The following is a 19,658-nucleotide window of genomic DNA, read 5'->3' as shown; positions in this document are numbered from 1 at the left end:
AATTAATGCATTTTATATATATTTTAAAAAACAAACATCTCCAAGACATATATTCTCATTAATCCTTTAGTATGCATTCCAAGTTTCATATGTCCAAGTTACCAGTTTTGAAGCTATGGTGGAGAGAGGGTGATCCGCATTGTTGTTGACTAGTACAAATGCCTAAGAACAGAGGCACATCAACAGTCTATTTAAAGCTGCTCTGCCCCTCATCAGTCCTCTTCATCTCGAATGCCCCACCTTCACACCCTATGGACAGTGTGAGTATAAGTTGGTTGTGCAAGGTTTGGGTAAGAATTCCAACTTTTCATTGGGGGGAGGGTTTGCCTGCCCCATACCATGTTAGATGGATGTGGTAATTGGCTTGGGGAGGAGTCACTTAAATAAGTTTCCTTGAGACATTGGAAAGATTCCATGGCATGATAAATATAAAATAGTCCTGGTAGACACCATGGCACCCAACCCCCCTCTCTAGGGCGTGAAGGGTTGACCTCCATAACAGCAACCTCCCCAAACACACACAAACTCAAACCAATTCCTCCCCATAAACTCCTTCCAAATGAGCTTCATAGATAGGGAAAAAAATGAGACTTGACCTTTTTAGATTATTTCTGTGGAGTGCAACCTCTAGGCCTTTTATTTGTCTCGCTTTCTCAAGACATCTCAAATTACCGTGCCACACCTATGTTTGACTCGAAGTTAAGGTTGGTTGAAATGATGTTGGAGAAGTTCTTTTCATCACACTTCTAAAGGAACTGGCTTCTGTTTTGATAAATGTACCTTAAAGATCAATTGTTCTCAAATGTAGAAAGGAAACCTTCTATCTTTGATATTTGTAAGGGCAAATAAAAATAAAAATAATAGTGCAATCCTATGCATATCTACTCAGAAGTAACACTGGATTCAATGGGGTTTACTTCTTGATAAATGCATAGATAAAGGATTGTATCCTCCAACAACTGAGAGTGGCCAAAGGCTCTAACTCCATCATGGTAAGGACATCAAGTTTTTGCCTTAATTTAGATCATATCTGGATTGACTAGTTAATCCAGGGTCAATGCAGAATAAAAATGCTCTAGGGACAGCTACACACATTATTTCAAATCTTCAGTGGTGACAAGCGATAGTCCAGCTAGTCGAAGGTTGCATTGGTCTTGCTGGACCATCAATACCTATGTGACTGGCAAGAAGGAGGGATCTGTTCTCTCTACCTACTTCCTGATCATACAGGCACCTTTGCTGATTTTAGCACTGTGACCATCCAAGAGTAGCAGCAGTGGCAATGCAGACACAATCTGCCTCCCTTTCCCTGCACAGACAAGCAAAAGGAAAAGGGAATGGTGGCAGTGTCCATATGGACTTGGTCTGACTGGACCTGACTCTGCTGTCCATACCTCTTGGTGCTATGGGGTTACTCCAGAGTTTCAGGCAACCCCTGGAACATCTCCCACTTTTCTTAAAGTGCAGATAAACCAGATTCACCCAATTTACCCTCAAATACTGTCCAGCAGTCCAGAGACACTATGGAAACAGCCACATTGAACTCATTGAACTCCCAAGTTGTACCCTGAAGGATGTACAGGCTTAAACTGCCAGTTCTTTCCTTCAAGAGGCAAGATATCCTGCCCCAACTGTTTTTCTTTTTAAGGAACTTTACAAATTAGTTATTTTGCCACGTTTTCCCACTTGTTCTTGCTAAAAACTTCAGAGCCTCTGTTCTGAGTAAGTGGTTTGGAAACAAAATGTAGCGACAGTCCTTTCTACACTGCCCTATATCCCAGGATCTGATCCCAGATTATCTGTTTTGAACTCGATTATATGCATCTCCACTGCCAGATAATCTGGGATCACATCCTGGGATATAGGGCAGCGTAGAAGGGACCTTCGATACTAAATCCATTCATTTTATACTGTTCAGTCAGTGGGGTCCAAATGGCCATGAAATGGGAGAGGTAGTTTTTGACAAGGACTTTAATATAAACAAGATCATCATGCTTGTTTTATGTATATTTATGCTTCAAGCGATATATTGCTCATAAAGATGAGCACGGCAGGAGATTGGACTGGATGGCCTGTGTGATTTCTTCCAACTTCATGATTCTATTATCATATTATTCATCCTCTAGAGTGGGATAGGTAACTGTAGGAGAGAAAGAGGTTATGTTTCACTCCCACAAGCTTGGACCACACCTAACATAAAAAGAGTGATGTCACTTCACTTTGGGTTTCATATTCTGGCTGATTTATTTTATTTTGGTCTGCTTTATAGTATAAGGTTTGGGAATATATATGCAAGGGACCAGAGGAGGCAATACTTCTGCATTTCCCACATCTTCCCTAAATAGTGTTGTTCTAAAATACTTAAAAATACTGCAGTATGGAACTGGAACCTTTTGAATGCAAAGCATGCACTCCAACAAAACATGTGCTGAGCCATGTGCAATCCATTCTTGAACAGTCATCGTCCAGATAACAGAATATGATAATATCTGTGCTAAGAATATTTATGTCATTCTTAATAGCATTTTAGGACATCATTTTCAGTGAAGAGGGACCCTTAAAATATTACTGTATTGGGAAGTGACAGCAGCTCTTGCCATCATCTTCAAAATCAAGGAGAATAAATATTTCTAGTTGATTAAAATGCTTCTGCATTCATGATAAGTCCATCTGAGGAGAACTTTTCAAAACTGGTGAGCAAGCTACAAAAGATCCATTGTATTTTTGTAATGTAGCCTGCTGTGTGAATAACACAGGAAGAAAGAGCCCCCTAATGGCTCTACATTTGCTGCAGTAGAAAAAATGTTTCATAACAGAAAGAGTATTAGTTCCGAAAGAGGCAAAGGTATTAAAATGGAGTAGCCTGGGGAATACACAAAATATAGCCCACCCAAATCAACCAGATCTATGCTGTCTGAAAATGCCCTAGACTTGAAATCCCCCCACCTCAAAATAAGGGTTTTGTCAAAATGGAACCAAAATTCAGAACAAAATCAGGAGTGACTATGCTTCACACTGTTACATGGGAATTAAGGGACTGGGTGGAGGTTAGCCACAAAGCTAACATCTCCAAACATTTGTGTTGTAAGTCAAAAGCCTATCTTTTATTTTTGGCATATAGAAGGACGGAAATAGAGCATATCAGTTCTTCTTCTATAGATATATAGAATGCTCTTTTTTTCTTTTTCTAACGTTGGACGCAGATTCTACAACATCCCAGATGCTTGTTTGGGTGACAGTTCCTTTTACTATCAGCTGCAAACTATGTTATCTAGGGCTGATGGTGGTGGGCACCTAAAAACATATATAAGCCCACAGATATCACACTTCTGTCTCAGTATCACACAAATAAACATAACAAACATATATTTCTAGGCACTGCATACAATTGGGAGTCATATTCTGTTTGATACAAATTAATAACCGTGTACCTCTTTCATTTATTTATATCCCATTTTTTTCTGATATTGGTACCCAAGTAGGCTTATGAATTCCTTTGCACACGCTGTGTGTATATTTATGAAAAATATCATGTTCAAAAGGTGGTCAATTTAGAGAACAGAAGAATGAAAATGGCTTCTAACATATTTCATGATTTGTAATGCAGAAAATGTTTAATAGAAGGAAAATAAAGATGAAAGGAAATTTCCATACTTGACAGGGATACTCTTAAGGACAGAACAGAATGCTACAAAACTCTTCTTTAGTAGACAAAACAAGAGACACAAGTATCTCATGCAAATATTTTGCATACTACTTCCAACCTGCACCCATCCACCCACACATCACTTTATTTATGCCTTTCCTTTTCTCTAAATTGGGAAACTCAATGAAGCTTCCTCCTAGCAGTGGCTTTAATGGAGCCTCTTCATAACATAAGCAAGACTGTCATAATAAAGCTCTCGTGATACTGATCTGTGCAGCTGCTTGACACAGATAATGAGGCTCACAGATTTCAGCAAGATAACTTGAGTTCAATAAGCATTAGATCAATTCAGCATTATAGACTTACACGCATACACATTACACAAGGTAGATGTTTCCTTCTATCTCAGACTATGAGGATTATGGAGGGGAAGCTTAAAGTTTCCACAAAATACTGAAATGGACTTAAGAAGCAGAGGTGAAGTATCCTTACTATCAGCAGATGACAAAGTTTTGTCATGACTAGAAAAGAGAACCTATACAGAAGATACAGGGTTTTTTTTCTTGAAATACATATACACATAGAATACATATATGATATGATCCATGAATTTGGGTTCCAGTAATTTCATTTAGAAATGCTTGACTTTCTGAATGAAATCATTAAATATAATAATTCTTCATTATGCATATATTATGCTGTACCACTCTGCTAAAGCAATGGCATACTCCTTACCTGTGAGTAACCTGAACTGAACTTAGTGTGTCTTACTTTTGAATAGCTACATTTAGAATTGTGCATGTTCATCTAGAACTCTACAGCTATGCAGAAATATGGAGGCTAGGAACAGAAATGGGAAAGGGTACTATCATCTTTAATAGCTGTATAGAATGTGGAATGCTATCAGCTTTAACTATAAACAATGATTAATGATGTAGGAAACACATGCCTCCCCTTTTGTTTTTACATTGGATCAACCTACCTGAAAATAAGTTTGGTTTAACATAGTCAAATTTATAACTGAGTCAATATACATAACATTGCCTTCATGAATATTTATATTTCTGCACGTCGATTTTCTTTAATAAAACTATGTGTACACACAAGCATATTTATCATAATCATCATATCCACCACCTAAATATTTCATACAATACTCATCTTATGCATCACTATATTTTTGGAAAGTGATGATGAACATTAATCCCATTGCACACAAGAAAATGTTTGCCCAAGCAACAAGCCATTGTTGGCAACAAGCCGCTGTTGTAGCGATTACGCACATGACACATTTGGTTAATTGGATAATCTCTATGAAAGTTGTGGCTAGATATGCAAATTAGATGATCAAAAGCTCTGATTGTGCAACACCCATTTCTGCAGACATAAGAAGAAAAGGTCAGCAAAAGAAAACCACAAACAAATCCTTTTTAACTGTGATCACAGCAATAATGTAGCCTGTAGACTAGATGGTAACATTTAGAAGGTAGCACAGATAAGCACAGCTGGAGTAACACTGCAAAGCCCATTCATCTGAAGCTGTAATGCCGCTCTTTTAACTCTATAGGCACCCATTCCTTACATAAATCAAATCAAATATCCTTCTGATCTAATTAGTTCAAAGCAAGTTTACCCCCAACCACCCAAATCTATGAGTTTCCATAAGGTTCCAGAAAGTATTCTCTTCTACTCTACTAATCTTCTTGGTAATAATTCCACCTGGACAAATGCTCCAGAAACCAGACATCCAAGACCACAACTCATGGGATTTCTGTTTTCTCACCCAAACCCTGATCTCCTCTTTGCAGACAGGTACAGACTAAGACCACAGCCTCATTTATTGTACCTGGTAAGCTGCAATGTTTTGAACAACCAGAAACTATATTTTCCCTTGTTCACACATCACAACAAGACCCCCCCCCCCTTTCTAAGAACACTTCCAAACATAAAGCTAACATAAAGCTAATATGTATTCCCACTGAACAAGTAAAACAAGGATGGTAAATAATCAGTTTTGTTTTACAGTTTTGTCTCCCACCCAATAAGGTGCTTAGTTTATAAAAAGAGGTGGAAAGGTTGCTATCCAAACATTTCCTGGGGAGTTCAGAAAATGGAATTGCCTTACTCATATCAAAGCTAAAGAGCAGCACTATTTCCATTATAGCTCATCTCTTCCTTATTTATGAAGACTTTCTCTTTCCCACACATACCCTTGCACTCTCCTATTAAGAATGCACAAACTCCAGCTTGATATAAACAGCTACAGAAAGCACAAAAGCAATGCATTTAACTTACCTTAAAGATGCTTCTGTATGTGTGTTCAGTTCAAGGAGGGGGGGTGGATTCTTGTCACCACGGTGTCAACAATGAACCTTGCTTTCAGAGGCACACAGATGATCAGTCAAATGAACTATTCCAAGGTCCAGTGCTGTTAGCCGTTTCACAGGCACAGAGCGAGCATCCTCTCCCGAAGGAAGGAAACAGCACAGTAAGTTGCCCACGGAGGGAGCTAGGTAGCAGGATTATCTGGCTCCAGCAGTTACATACTGATGCCACAGTGCATTTTTGCTTTCCTGCTCTCGCTTCCTTCCTCGCTTCAACACACACTGTGCACTGCACTCCTTCTGTTGCTGCTGTAAAATCAATCCAGTCTATTTAGATCCAATGGGTCTCTGTTTCAGCAGCCAATCAATAGATGGAGTTCTGCTACTGCTTCCCAGGATCTTTTGCAGGAGTGGGACTAAACAAGCAGAATTTTGCCAACAATTTAGCTAGGCAATTTGTACAATGTTACTTCAATCTTTTCAGTGAAAGAAGACTTCATTCAAAGCTTGCTTTGCTTTCTACAGAGTGGTGCCCAGTGGTTTTTGACAAGAGTCACTTGAAGAAACTCAGGCTGAAGGAGAGGAACAGAAATTGTGTCCCTCCCATTTGCAGTCCATATTAGTTCATTGAATGGCTACACATTTTTCTCCCAGTGTTATAATGATTGCTTGTCATTCTTATATGCTTTTCTCCTTTTTAAAGCTGTAAAATAGCCAGCAATATCAAATCTATTTCAGCTGAAAAAGAGACACAATTTCATTTTTTCTCTTTCCTAAGAGCCCTGCCATTAGCCATATATTTCACCCTTCACAGCAATCTCCCTCCATCTTCTGTGTTTTTGTCCAACACCAGCCATGATTTTCTGAGGTCCTTTTCCATTTTCCTCAAAATCTCAAATTGTATGCCGTTATCATGCAGGATAGATGAGAATGCCTAGGAAAATCCAAAACGAATGTTATTAATTCTGAAGAAAATATCCACCTTCAAAAATATAAATTAAACAAATACTATGAGTTTTAGAAGATATGTCAGAAATTTTGAAAAAGATAAATATATCCATCAATCTCAAACCTGGAATGCTTACCATTTAAAAGTCTAGACTTCGATTTCTATACATTTCACTGTGTTGGTCAAGCAGAATTAGTGTTGCCATCTTTCTTCATTCTGGAAGCATTCACATCTTTAACAGTTGCACAGCAATCAGTATAATAACATATTTTCCATCATAGGATAAAAAAGGAAGTACTACTTGTACAATTCTGGCCACTGCTGATGATTGATAATTTCATCCAATTTGTCTTTGATATGAATTTACCCACACCCTCAAATTCTTTTATATAACCTATAATAAAAGTCTGAGGAGTTTCTGAAATGAATATTAGAGAAAACAATACTAAGAAATCCATTCAATTTTTACTGCCACAGTCTCGTTGACCTTTCTAACCCCATCAGTCTTTCTACCATTTCTTCTAAAATCAATAATCCCAGCGAAGAGAAGCCCGAGTATTTGACATCTCCATTTCAATATTAGATATTCCCCCTCTTCCAAGATGTGTTTGCAAATCTCTCTAGGTATGGTATGCTTCCAGCCAAAGGATAACGGTAATTATCCATGGTTTCAAGTATCCAAAGAAAGTCTTGGAATTTATTCACTGCAGATATAGGGGGTTGTGTGTGTGTGTGTGTGTGTCAGAAGCAACTTATTTCTGGTGTGAGAGAATTGACCATCTTCAAGAACATTACTCATGGGATGCCCAGATCTTTTACCATCCTGTGGGAGGCTTGTCTCATGTCCCTGCATGGGAAGCTGGAGCTGACAGCTGACACAAGGGTTTAACCCATTGCACTGCCATGGCTCCTGGGGTCACAGAGTACTTGGTTTTATTTATCTCCAGTAAAAGCTACAGTGGGTATCTAAACTGTAAATCTTCAGTTCTTTTCTGCCATTAATAAGAATTGCACTTGGACAAGCTGATGTCTGTGCCTCACCTTTGATTTACAGATTGTAGAGTATTTAAAATCCTTTACAGCTCTACATATATATGGCATATTTTTCTACTGCTCATACATCAGATTTGTACTCCTGCCTACTTTCTTCCACTCCCATCAACCAAAATAATATAATCTGACTTGGCCAGAGTAGTCCACGCTCTGGTTACATCCCGTATGGACTACTGCAATGCGCTTTATGTGGGTTTGCCTTTGAAGATGGTCCGGAAGCTTCAATTAATGAACAGCAGCCAGATTGCTAACAGGAGTGGCTCTCAGGGAGCATACAACTCCCCTGTTGTGCCAGTTCCATTGGCTACCGGTTTGCTACTGGGCCCAATTCCAAGTGCTGGCTTTGGCCTATAAAGCCCAAAATGGTTCTGGCCCAACTTACCTGTCCGAATGCATCTGACCTTATGAACCATCGAGGATGTTAAGATCGTCTGGGGAGGCCCTGCTCTTAGTCCCGCCTTTGTCAAAAGTACTGTTGGCAGGGACGAGAGACAGGACGTTCTCAGCGGTGGCCCCTCAGCTATGGAACACCCTCCCCAAGGAGATTAGATCAGCTTCTTTGCTCCTAATGTTTCGGAAAAAAACTCAAGACATGGCTGTTCAAGCAAGCATTTGCAAATATTGAGTAAAGGACATAGGAAAATGGAACAACTACACGATGGAATTGGGCAATGTTTTTATTGAGGATTTATTGTTGTTGTTATGATTTTATTGATGTTAATGTTTTAAATTTTATTAGTATTTTGTGGCATTGAATTTTGCCTTGTAAACCACCTCGAGTCATGGCAAAGCTGAGAGGGGTGGTATACAAATAAAGTAAATAATAAATACAATAAATCATAGAGTTAAAGCATCCAGTCCAAGCCCCTTTCATGCAGAAAAAAACACACAATCAAAGCACTTCCATCAGATGGTTTGTGTTTAAAAACCTTGAGAGAAGTAGCCCGCATCACACTCTGAGGCAGTGAGTTCCACTAACATTTTCACAACTGAAACCCAAGTGAAATCATTAGTGTGTGATGCATTCAGATTGAGGGGGGTGGGGGTGTGAATTGTGGTAACTGAATGTACACATAATTTATTATGGAAATGCTATCATCATGGAAGAATGCCATATCAAGCTGAGGAGAAAGAAAGAAAAGGTGGAATGATCAGATATAAATCAAAACCAGGATTCTGTGCATGTATTGAAGAGGCCATTTGAGCAGATGGACCTTATTCAGGTTGCATATGTCTTATAGCAATATTCTTCAACATTGTTTGCACTTGTTTTAAACTATCTGCTTTCAAATTTGAAAACTATTTAACAAATGTTTAATATTTTACATTTTTGCAGTTACTTACCGTTTTAAATTGATTTTATCATAAGCTGCTCTGGGAACGAAAATAAATGTTTGAATAGTCATGAAATCTACACCTGCTGAAATTCCATTTGTTATGCAGCTGTTTAAAGTGGAGGACCTTTGTCCTCTTTTGTTACCTGCCCACTTTAATGCTGCTATAAAACAAGTTCTACATAATAATGCAAAAAGGGGTGTTCTTGTTCAAAAATAACACCTTATTTTCCTCCCTCTCCTAAATGTTTTCAGTATTCTTTGAGGTGACAGGCTAACAATAGTTTGCATTAAACATAGCACTCTAGTAGGGTTGGCCCACCTCTTTAACCAGACCCCTTGGTTGTCTCTTTGAGAGCTGTTCACACTGCAGCTGTTTCACAGGTGTTAATGTTTAGTTCCAACATTGTAATGTTTCACCAGCTGATCGTTGTATTTTTTTAACCTCTGCTAAAGAGCAAGCTAGGTCAGAACACTGATTTTCCTTTTTTTCTTTTTTTTAATCTGCCAGTTGGAAATTAAAATCACTAGTCTTCCAAAATCTGCTTATCACTATCCCCTCAACCAGATCATCCATCTAAGACTAATGTCTATAATTTATCCCGTTCTATTATCATGCAATTAAGTAACAACAACTCCACTGATGGGGTTGTGCAGAGAGTAATACATTTGATTATTAACAGCTGAAGTTACCAGGAGTAAGAAATCAAAGAGATAGCCATGTTAATCTGGTTTAGGTAAGGTAAAGGTTTTCCCCTGACATTAAGTCCAGTTGTGTCTAACTCTGGAGGTGATGCTCATCTCAATTTCTAAGCCAAAGAGCCGGCGTTGTCCATAGACACCTCCAAGGTCATGTGGCTGGCATAACTGCATGGAGTGTCGTTACCTTCCCGCCGAAGCAGTACCTATTGATCTACTCACATCTGCATGTTTTTGAACTGCTAGCTTGACAGAAGCTAGGGCTGACAGTGGAAGCTCACACCACTCCCTGGATTCAAACCTGCGACCGTTCGGTCAACAAGTTTATCAGCTCAGCGGTTTAACCCACTGTGCCTCCTGGGGCTCCTAATCTGGTTTAGAAAACAAGGAGAAAGGAATCCAAGAGCATCAGAAAGAAAAGGTTTTCACTGCTCCATTCACTTTATCAGATGCATGAAGGAAGAGGATGTCCTTTTAATCCTGTCTAAGTACAGAGAGGCAGTGTTGAGTATTAGGCTGCAACTTGGAGACAAGGGTTGAAATCCCTGCTTAGGAATGAAAACTCACAGGATGACTTTGAACTGGTCACATTTTCTCAGCTTCAGATGAAAGACAGTGACAACACGTTCTTGCTAGCCCCCTTCTGTTATAGGGTGTTCTTAGAGTCAATATATATCAGAAATTACTTTGAGGCATTACTGTAATTCACTCTTTTGTTGGACTGCTTTTGGAAAACATTTGAAAATTACAGGTGGACCAGAATGCCTCTGACAAAATGCAAACTGGGGCCAATTATAGGGACCATATAACTCCATTGTTAAAACAGCTGCACAAGTTCTTTCTGGACACAATGCTATGACTGAGAAAGCCCTGTACAGTTTATGTCCAGACAATGTAAAAATACAACATCCACCTATATGAACTGGCCAGATCTACAGGTAAGGCTTTTTCTTCATCTATTTTATGTGGCTGGTTCACATAGTAAAGCTCCTTACTGCTTTACTTTCACCAGCAGGCAAAAGCATTTCTATACAAGTAGGCTTTTAATTACACACAGTGAGATCATTGTGGTTTATGCACAAGCATAAACCTTAAACTGGGAAGATTCTTAAATTGTCCAGTATTCTCGCCATACTGCTTTTAGAGTTTACATTTTACTATATTTGGTCTCAGTCCTTCCATGGTATGGGAATGGACTCTGTCTGCACTGAGATAATTCCAATCCAACTGAATTACAACATAAACACCACCATATATGTGCCTAATACCATCCCTTCTTCTCTCCTGTATGATTTTTAACATCTTTTGCTTGAGGAAGATGCCAGCTGCAATTCAAAAGCTGCATATATTTGTCATTTTGGCCAATAATGGTATCACTATTTTGTGGATTCTGGTAATGATCTCTCCATGGCTATGTGAATTAGAAGTGAGAGAATGCATCCTTTCCTTATCAAGATCACCATCACCCCACAAAATACAGGAAACTAGATCCAGAATACGCACTGCAGCATGAATAGGGACAGACACCATTTTGGACACAATCATGGTTTTCATCGAGGCCATGGGTCACTCCTCATAGGCAATCTCAGCATTTAAGTTGAAACCCTCCTGACTACAAGATGTGGAGACTACGGACCTCATCACATCGACTTCTTTCTCTGTACTAGGATACTTCTAGGATGGAGCCAGGACATAGACAGCCAGAGTCAGGGCTATGTCCGGCAGGACTCTTTCCTGGCTCCATCCTGGAAGCATCTACAGACTAGGGGATAGGGCATCTGATCACAGGGATAGAGTCATGATAGACCACACTTTCTTCCTCCCTCAAGTCTTACATACTATTGTATAGGAAAAGCTTGCGAACAAGGCTGAGAAAGATTATCCCCACATACACATCATCCGGCTAGAGCTCTCTGATATAAAACATGTTAGCAAGCTCATCACAGATTAAATCCTGAATGGCACTTCTTTTTCCCCATTTACTGACCTGACACTCAACAATAGCATTTTCAACCCAGGGTGACTTTCACCAAGGTTATAGAATCTATTTGAGCTGGGTGACAGTTTCAGGACAAACAGCACTCTATTGTACTCCCATCTCTCCTGATAATATGACTCTTTTCACTTCCACTGCAATGGCTGCTCTTTAATTTCTCTATCCTGCCACCTTCTGTTGGAAAAATACCCTTCCTTTAATAAACAGGCAAAGTACTTGTTTTGAAAGCAACGAGGAACATAGATGGAAATTCCAGTATAAAAAGCAAAGAGCAAACACTCCTCTTTTTTTGACAAAAATATAAGTGACCATCCCTTTAAGGGATAGAATCACCCCATTTGGAATTGTGCCTTCTCATAATGGCAATAGTTCATCTTACATTCACCACAAGGTGATTATTACTTTGTTTTAATCAGAAGAAGCAACAGTATCCAAATACCAACAGATTCCTTGCCCTGCCCAAAGCCCCTTACATTAAAGGTAACTGACACCAGTTTAAAACCAAATATTTCAATAGGATACTATGGTTCTGCACCAAACCCCACAGGAAACAAGAGGCTTTAATCTGGATCCAGGTTGAAATAATTGTTTTCCATGGTCCCAATTGTTCTGCACCACACCCCATAGAGTTCAAGAGACATTACTCCAGGTTAAAACCGCTGCTTTCCATGGGACCCTATTGTTCTGCACCAAAACCATTGGGTCCAAGAGACAGTGCTCCAGGATAAAATTATTGCTTTCAATGGGATCCCATGGTTATGCATCAAAGCCCATAGGATACAACAGACTGCTGATATTTGGGCAATGAAACAGAACAGGACACTCTTGATGGTTCGCATCCCTCTTGTTTTTCAATTGTAAACATGGGAGTAAAGTGTGATAAGAGGCAAGAGCTCCAAACAAAATTGCTGTCCCATGTTCAGAGTTCCCTCCTTTCAGGACATTTCAGCCTATTTTCAACCCTGGAACATGTGATGAGCTCTGTGCCTCTCTATGCTTGAAAAGAGGCTGAAGTGTCCTACAAAGGGAAAATTTCTCAATTTGATGAGAGCAGATTGGCAGAGTTCCCTCCTTTCAGAACACTTCTGCCTCTTTTGAACCACAGAGGTCTATGTTTTTACTCTTGTGAGCTCAGTGCCTCTCCATTCTTGAAAAGAGTCTGAAGTGTCCTATGACAATCGCAGTTCAGCCCCCTAGACAGTCACTTTTACCTGGCCTGTCATCCCTGTAATCATAGCAGATACCCAGAGAGCTCCAGATCATCACTGGGCATCCTTCCTGACATCAGGTACTGAAGAGGAAGAATCCCCTGATGGCTTGACCCAGGGCTTACTTAATTCTGAGTGACTCCTGATTCTGCAACAACTTGCTAAAACTGAGATCCTAGTCTACTTCCCACAGCCACATATCTTACCCAAAAGCAGGAGAGGTGAAACAGACACCTCCCAAACTGCAATGAATAACAATTTCTACAGTCAGCTATAGTATTTGGCTTTGTAAAAACCAAAAAGCAGAGGGTTTTGGAGTCCTGCACCCTACTGCTATAGGCTACAGAGACTCACTGGAAGAAATTGAGGGGGAAAACATATGCAACAGGAGAAAGGGAGCGCCGCCATTACAATCACGGCTGGCTCTCCCTTAGAAGAAAACCTACCACCGCTGCTGGCCCTCTGGCGGGTGGATTCCCTTGTCGAACTTGAGAACTGCCCGGTGCTGGGCCCCGCCGCTGCCGCCGTCGCCTGGGCTTGGCCGCCGCCGCCGGCTGGCTGGCTCGGCGTGGGCCCCATCGCAGCCGCCATCTTGCCTGCTGCCGAGGCTGCTACAGCCGTGGAGAAAAGCGCCGTGGGAAGGACGCTGCGAGGGACACGCCGCGGCTGCCCCCCCCCTGGTGAAAGGGCCCGGGCCCCTTCGACGAGAACGAGGACTCGGCCGGCCTTAGGGCTTGGTCTGAGCCAGGCCGTGCCGGGTGGGATCTGCTGCGGCTGCAACCGTTGCTGTAGCTGAGGAGGAGCGCGCTGAGAGGGAGATGCACTACGGGGACGCTCCGCGGCCGGCTTCCCCCCGGTAGGAGAGCCAGCGTTGTGAACCCCCCGGAGAGGGTTCTATCGGCTGCCGGTGAGGGTTCTACCGGAGAGGGTTCTATCAGCTGCCGGTGAGGACTTGGAGCGAGCTGCTGTGCTGCTTGTGTTGTTTGGGTCGCTCGACCTGGGCCCCGTCACCGCCTAGGTCACCATCTGGCCGCAGCCGCTGAACCGAGCTGAAGGAAAAACTGCTGCGGCCGCCATCCCTACAGCGCTGCTTGGAGGAGGAGGAGACGGAGGAGACGCCATCTGGCTGCGCTGTTGATTTCTTGCCGCGTGGCTCGGTCCTGCGACCCTCCACCTGGGCTTGCTCGTCCCCCTCCCTTGCCGCTGGGCCAACTAGGCTTTTTCCATCCTCGCCTACTTCATCCATCCAGGCCCACCGTTCCTCCATCTGGCCCTCGCCATCGGGCAAGCGGCGGATACATCTCTCTTCTCAACCTCACTGGGTTGCTGTGTAGTCCATTGTGTAGACCATTATAGATCACTGTGTTGTTCGATTGTGTGCTGACCGATTGGTATAGACCTAGTGGTGTAAACCGCTTTTTGTGTAGACCGACGGTGTGCTGTCTGCGCAATTTAACCGGATAGAGACCAACTGGCCGACCGCCACCGTGTCGACCACCTCCGGAGATCCATCCGCTATCTTACATCAATCGTCGGTTGTTTACATCTGAATCATAGCATTGGTACCAACTGTCAATCACTTATTCACTGTGTTTACATATTGCCAACATCGAACGTTATAGTTCCATCCTACCTCGCTGCTAATTGTGATAATAAGAGCATAACATAGCACTTTAAAGGCACCTACCTCTGTTGCCAACTGTTTTGCACTTTGTCCCTTCCCCGATTCCTCCTGCCGCACTTTAATAGCATTGAGGGCTAAGTTTTGAGCTTATTGCACTTTAATATCTTGCTGCACTTTAAGTTCCTGTACTTTAAGGACTACCCCTGTAGCCGGGGATTTTGCTACTGTTACTACTGCTGCACTTAAGACTCCAGCACTCTAGGGACCACCCTATTTTGCGGTTGAACATTTACCACCTGTATTTACCATCTACGGAAGTGTATTGTTTCCATCCATGTGGCCCCCCACCCTCCTATGTATATTGTCTCTGATACTATTGACTGGTGGAAGAAACAGGGGAGGAAGTGGGCTGGAGCCTGTGAAGAACAATGAGGAGGGGAGGGGGGGATAAAGAAGGCCAAAGTAATTGGCAAGAAAGAACACCAGCATTTAAAACATCTGATGAAATAGAGGTTAAGACCCTGGTCAGGAACGGCGGCATGGAGGAGGGGAGGTGTTCCACTAGCCGAGGGGCCCCCATAGAGGTCGTGGTGGGAAGGAGGAGATGCGGGAAAAGGAAACCTCAAATTCGGCCAAATTCGGACCACTTATCCAAAATATTAAAAATTCCAACTCGGTCTCCCAAGGTAAATTGGTGTAACCAGGTGAGCGGACCCTCTGGACTGAAGGTTGTGCTGTTGAACGCCAGATCTGTCAACGGAAAAACGACCTGGATCCAGGACCTAATCTTGGAGGAGCGGGCAGATCTGGCGTGCATTACGGAGACCTGGTTGGAGGAAGCTGGAGGAGTAAATCTGACCCAGCTTTGTCCCCCGGGCTTCTCCGTGCAGCACCAACCGAGATCCGGAGGGCGGGGAGGCGGGGTCGCAGTGGTCTATAGAGATTCCATCCATCTGATCAGGTGCCCCAGCCCGCAGACCGCAAATTTTGAAAGCGTCTACCTGAGGGTGGGTGACCGGGACAGTATAGGGATTCTGTTAGTATACCGTCCACCTCGCTGCACTACAGTCTCCCTACCTGAGCTAGCGGGGGTGGTCTCGAGCCTGGCGTTGAAGTCTCAACAGCTCCTTGTGCTGGGAGACTTCAACATCCATGCCGAGGCAACCCTCACAGGTGCGGCTCAGGACTTCATGTCTGCCATGGCAACCATGGGGCTGTCCCAACAAATATCTGGCCCCACCCACTGTGCTGGACACACATTGGACTTGGTTTTCTGCCAGGGATGGGAACAGGGTGGCTGTGTTGAGGAGTTGTCCACCTCTCCGTTGCCATGGACCGACCACTTCCTGATCAGATTTAGGCTCACTGCGCCCCCTAACCTCTGCAAAGGTGGAGGACCTATTAAGATGGTCCGCCCCAGGAGGCTGATGGATCCGAAGGGATTCCTGACGGCTCTTGGGGATTTTCCCGCCACCTCGGTAGGTGACCATGTCGAAGCCTTGGTGGCTCTCTGGAATGGGGAGATGGCCAGGGCTATTGACATGATTGCTCCGGAACGTCCCCTCTCAAGTAGCCGAGCTAAACCAGCCCCTTGGTTTACTGAGGAGCTGGCAGTGATGAAGCGAAGGAAGAGGGAACTAGAGAGCGTGTGGCGTTTGGATCCGAGCGAGTCAAACCGAGCACGGTTTGTGTCCTTTCTTAGGGCATATGCCGCGGCAATAAAGGCCGCAAAGAAAACTTTCTTTGCGGCCACTATTGCGTCTGCAAAGAACCGTCCGGCGGAGCTGTTTCGGATTGTCAGAGGTCTCTTAACTCCCACCACTGCAGGTGGGAGCCCTGACAATTCGGGCACGCGCTGTGAAGCATTTGCTCGGTTCTTTGCAGACAAAGTCGCCTTGATCCGTTCTGGGCTGGACGCCGCGTTAGATGCAGACTCCGAGAATGTAACGAGAGCACCTGCTTGTCCTATTTTGATGGATTCTTTTCAGTTTGTGAAACCCGAGGATGTGGACAAGATACTTGGAGGTATGAGGCCCACCACATCCATCCTAGACCCCTGCCCATCCTGGCTTCTGAGGGAGGCCAGAGGGGGATTGGCTGAGTGGGTAACAGTGGTGGTGAATGCCTCCCTTCGGGAAGGCAAGATTCCAGCGAGCCTAAAACAGGCTATTATAAAGCCGCTGTTGAAGAAGCCATCACTTGACCCCACTAAATTGGACAACTTTCGGCCTGTTTCCAATCTCCCCTTCTTGGGCAAAGTCATGGAAAGCGTGGTGGCCTCACAACTCCAGGTATTCTTGAGAGACACGGATTATCTGGATCCGGCACAGTCTGGTTTCAGACCGGGGCATGGTACCGAGACGGTCTTGGTCGCCTTAGTGGATGATCTGCGCCGGGAGCTAGACAGGGGGAGTGTGTCCCTGTTGGTGCTCCTGGACCACTCAGCGGCCTTCGATACCGTCGACCACGGTATCCTTCTGGGGCGCCTTGCGGAAATGGGTCTTGGGGGCATTGCTTTGCAGTGGCTCCAGTCATTTCTGGAGGGCCGCACCCAGAAGGTGTTATTGGGGGACTCCTGTTCCGCACCACAACCTTTGATTTGTGGGGTGCCACAGGGTTCCATACTGTCCCCCATGCTGTTTAATATCTACATGAAGCCGCTGGGCGAGATCATCCGGAGTTTCGGGGTGCGGTGTCATCTGTACGCAGATGATGTCCAACTCTGTCACTCCTTCCCACCTGCTACTAAGGAGGCTGTCGAGGTCCTGAACCGGTGCCTGGCCGCTGTAACGGTCTGGATGAGGGCGAACAAACTGAAATTAAATCCAGACAAGACAGAGGTACTCCTGGTCAGTCGCAAGGCCGAACAGGATATAGGGTTACAGCCTGTGCTGGATGGGGTCGCACTCCCCTTGAAGGCGCAGGTTCGCAGCTTGGGTGTGACCCTGGACTCATCGTTGAGCCTGGACCCCCAGGTTTCAGCGGTGACCAGGGGAGCATTTGCACAGCTTAGGCTCGTGCGCCAGCTGCAACCGTATCTCGGGAAGTCTGACTTGGCCATGGTGGTACACGCTCTTGTCACATCCCGCCTGGATTACTGCAACGCTCTCTACGTGGGGCTGCCCTTGAAGACAGCCCGGAAGCTTCAGCTGGTTCAGCGCGCGGCAGCCATGTTACTAACTGGAGCGGGTGGCAGGGAGCACACAACGCCCTTGTTGTCCCAGCTCCACTGGGTGCCGATTTGCTACCGGACCCAATTCAAGGTGCTGGTTTTGGCCTACAAAGCCCTAAACGGTTCCGGCCCAAAATACCTTTCCGACCGCATCTTGGCCTACGAGCCCACGAGGACCTTGAGATCGTCTGGGGAGGCCCTTCTCTCGATCCCGCCTGCGTCACAGGCACGGCTGGCGGGGACGAGGGAGAGGGCCTTCTCGGTGGTGGCCCCCCGGCTGTGGAACACTCTCCCTGTTCACATCAGACAGGCGCCCTCCCTCATGTCCTTTCGGAGAAGCCTTAAAACGTGGCTGTTCGAGAGGGCATTTAATTAAGTTCTAAACAACAAAACAATACGGTAATGAGAACTGGAATGGAACAAGGAATATGAGATTGGCTATGATTCCACGAAGAGACGAAGCGGATTTTTAGTGTAGTCTGTAATTTGTTGTATTGTTTATATGGTGTTGAAAATGGATTTTGTAACTGTCTTTTATGTGTACTGTACACCGCCATGAGTCGCCCTTATGGGCTGAGAATGGCGGTTAATAAGTGCATCAAATAAATAAATAAATAAATTTTATTCTCCCTCTTGGTGAATACTTCTCTGGTGAAGTAATCTACAGATGGTGTGATAAGCTTCAAAATGTGGTATCACTACTATGGTTGGTTGAACATTAATGTTTGTAAATGTTGGATAAGAATGTTTGTAACTGCCAGGTAAGAATAAGAAACAGAGAAATAGATTTTGTATCTTATTTTGAAACTGTATTACTTTATATGCCATATTAGCTGATTGTACCTGAAAGCAGTATGGATGATCTATGCATCTCTGAATATTGCATACTTGTTAACTTGCTGTAGATATTATGCAATGTATTCTAGAAAACATCCAGGCTAGTAAAAGACTCCCATATTTTTTCCCTGTACTTTCTAATTTGGTTCCTGAATCATATAAATTTTGTTTATCCTTGATTATTTTGAAAGCTCCCAGCACTGTGAGTGATTTTATATACCAGTTCCTCAGATCAATTAATTTTAAGCCGGTAGAAATTTGGAGTAAGCCAGTGATAAAGGCAGTGTGCTGGTTTACTGGTGGTTTTTGGGAGGGGAGGAAGCTTTCCCAAGCACTAACTCCCTGCAGGATCTTGCAGGTGAAAAATTTTAAAATGGGCAATTAACTAGAGTAGCTCCAAAGGAAAAAGAAATAAAGTCAAATATACAAGGATTTTGAAGCAAAAAACAAACAAACAATTATTTCGTCATTTAAAAGATAAAAAAATAGAAAAACAACAGCATACTCTGTGTTCAATGTAAGCTGTTTCTTAAAGGGAAAAAAGTGTTGAGACCCAATCTGTTCAATCTAAGGCTATGGGTGGTGCACATTAATTTTTTCCATCTCTGATGTGAGGTGTTTGAATAAACTGGATAGATTATGAAATACCATCAACTGAGGGCCCTTTCACACAGCTATATAACTCAGAATATCAAGGCAGATAATCCACAATATCTGCTTTGAACAGGGTTATCTGAATCCACACTGCCATAACTTGGTTCAAAACAGATAATGTGGGATTTTATACAGCTGTGTGGAAGGGGCCTGAGATAGCAG

At 43.4% G+C, this 19,658-nt stretch overlaps 1 protein-coding gene across 1 annotated transcript in view; it reads right to left on the bottom strand.

Moving 5' to 3' along the window:
* LOC132774511 (cadherin-18) overlaps positions 1–6,316 on the bottom strand; it is a 768,567-nt gene extending 762,251 nt beyond the window's left edge. The window contains exon 1 of the mRNA XM_060774682.2: positions 5,942–6,316. The gene's annotated coding sequence lies outside the window, so the exon portion shown is untranslated. The remainder of the gene's footprint in view (positions 1–5,941) is intronic.
* Positions 6,317–19,658: the final 13,342 nt, after the last annotated feature.

The sequence above is a fragment of the Anolis sagrei genome, chromosome 4, assembly GCF_037176765.1.
Source record: "Anolis sagrei isolate rAnoSag1 chromosome 4, rAnoSag1.mat, whole genome shotgun sequence".
NCBI lineage: Eukaryota > Metazoa > Chordata > Lepidosauria > Squamata > Dactyloidae > Anolis > Anolis sagrei.
Note: the sequence above shows the minus strand (reverse complement) of the source record. Positions and strands in the feature narration are given on the sequence as shown.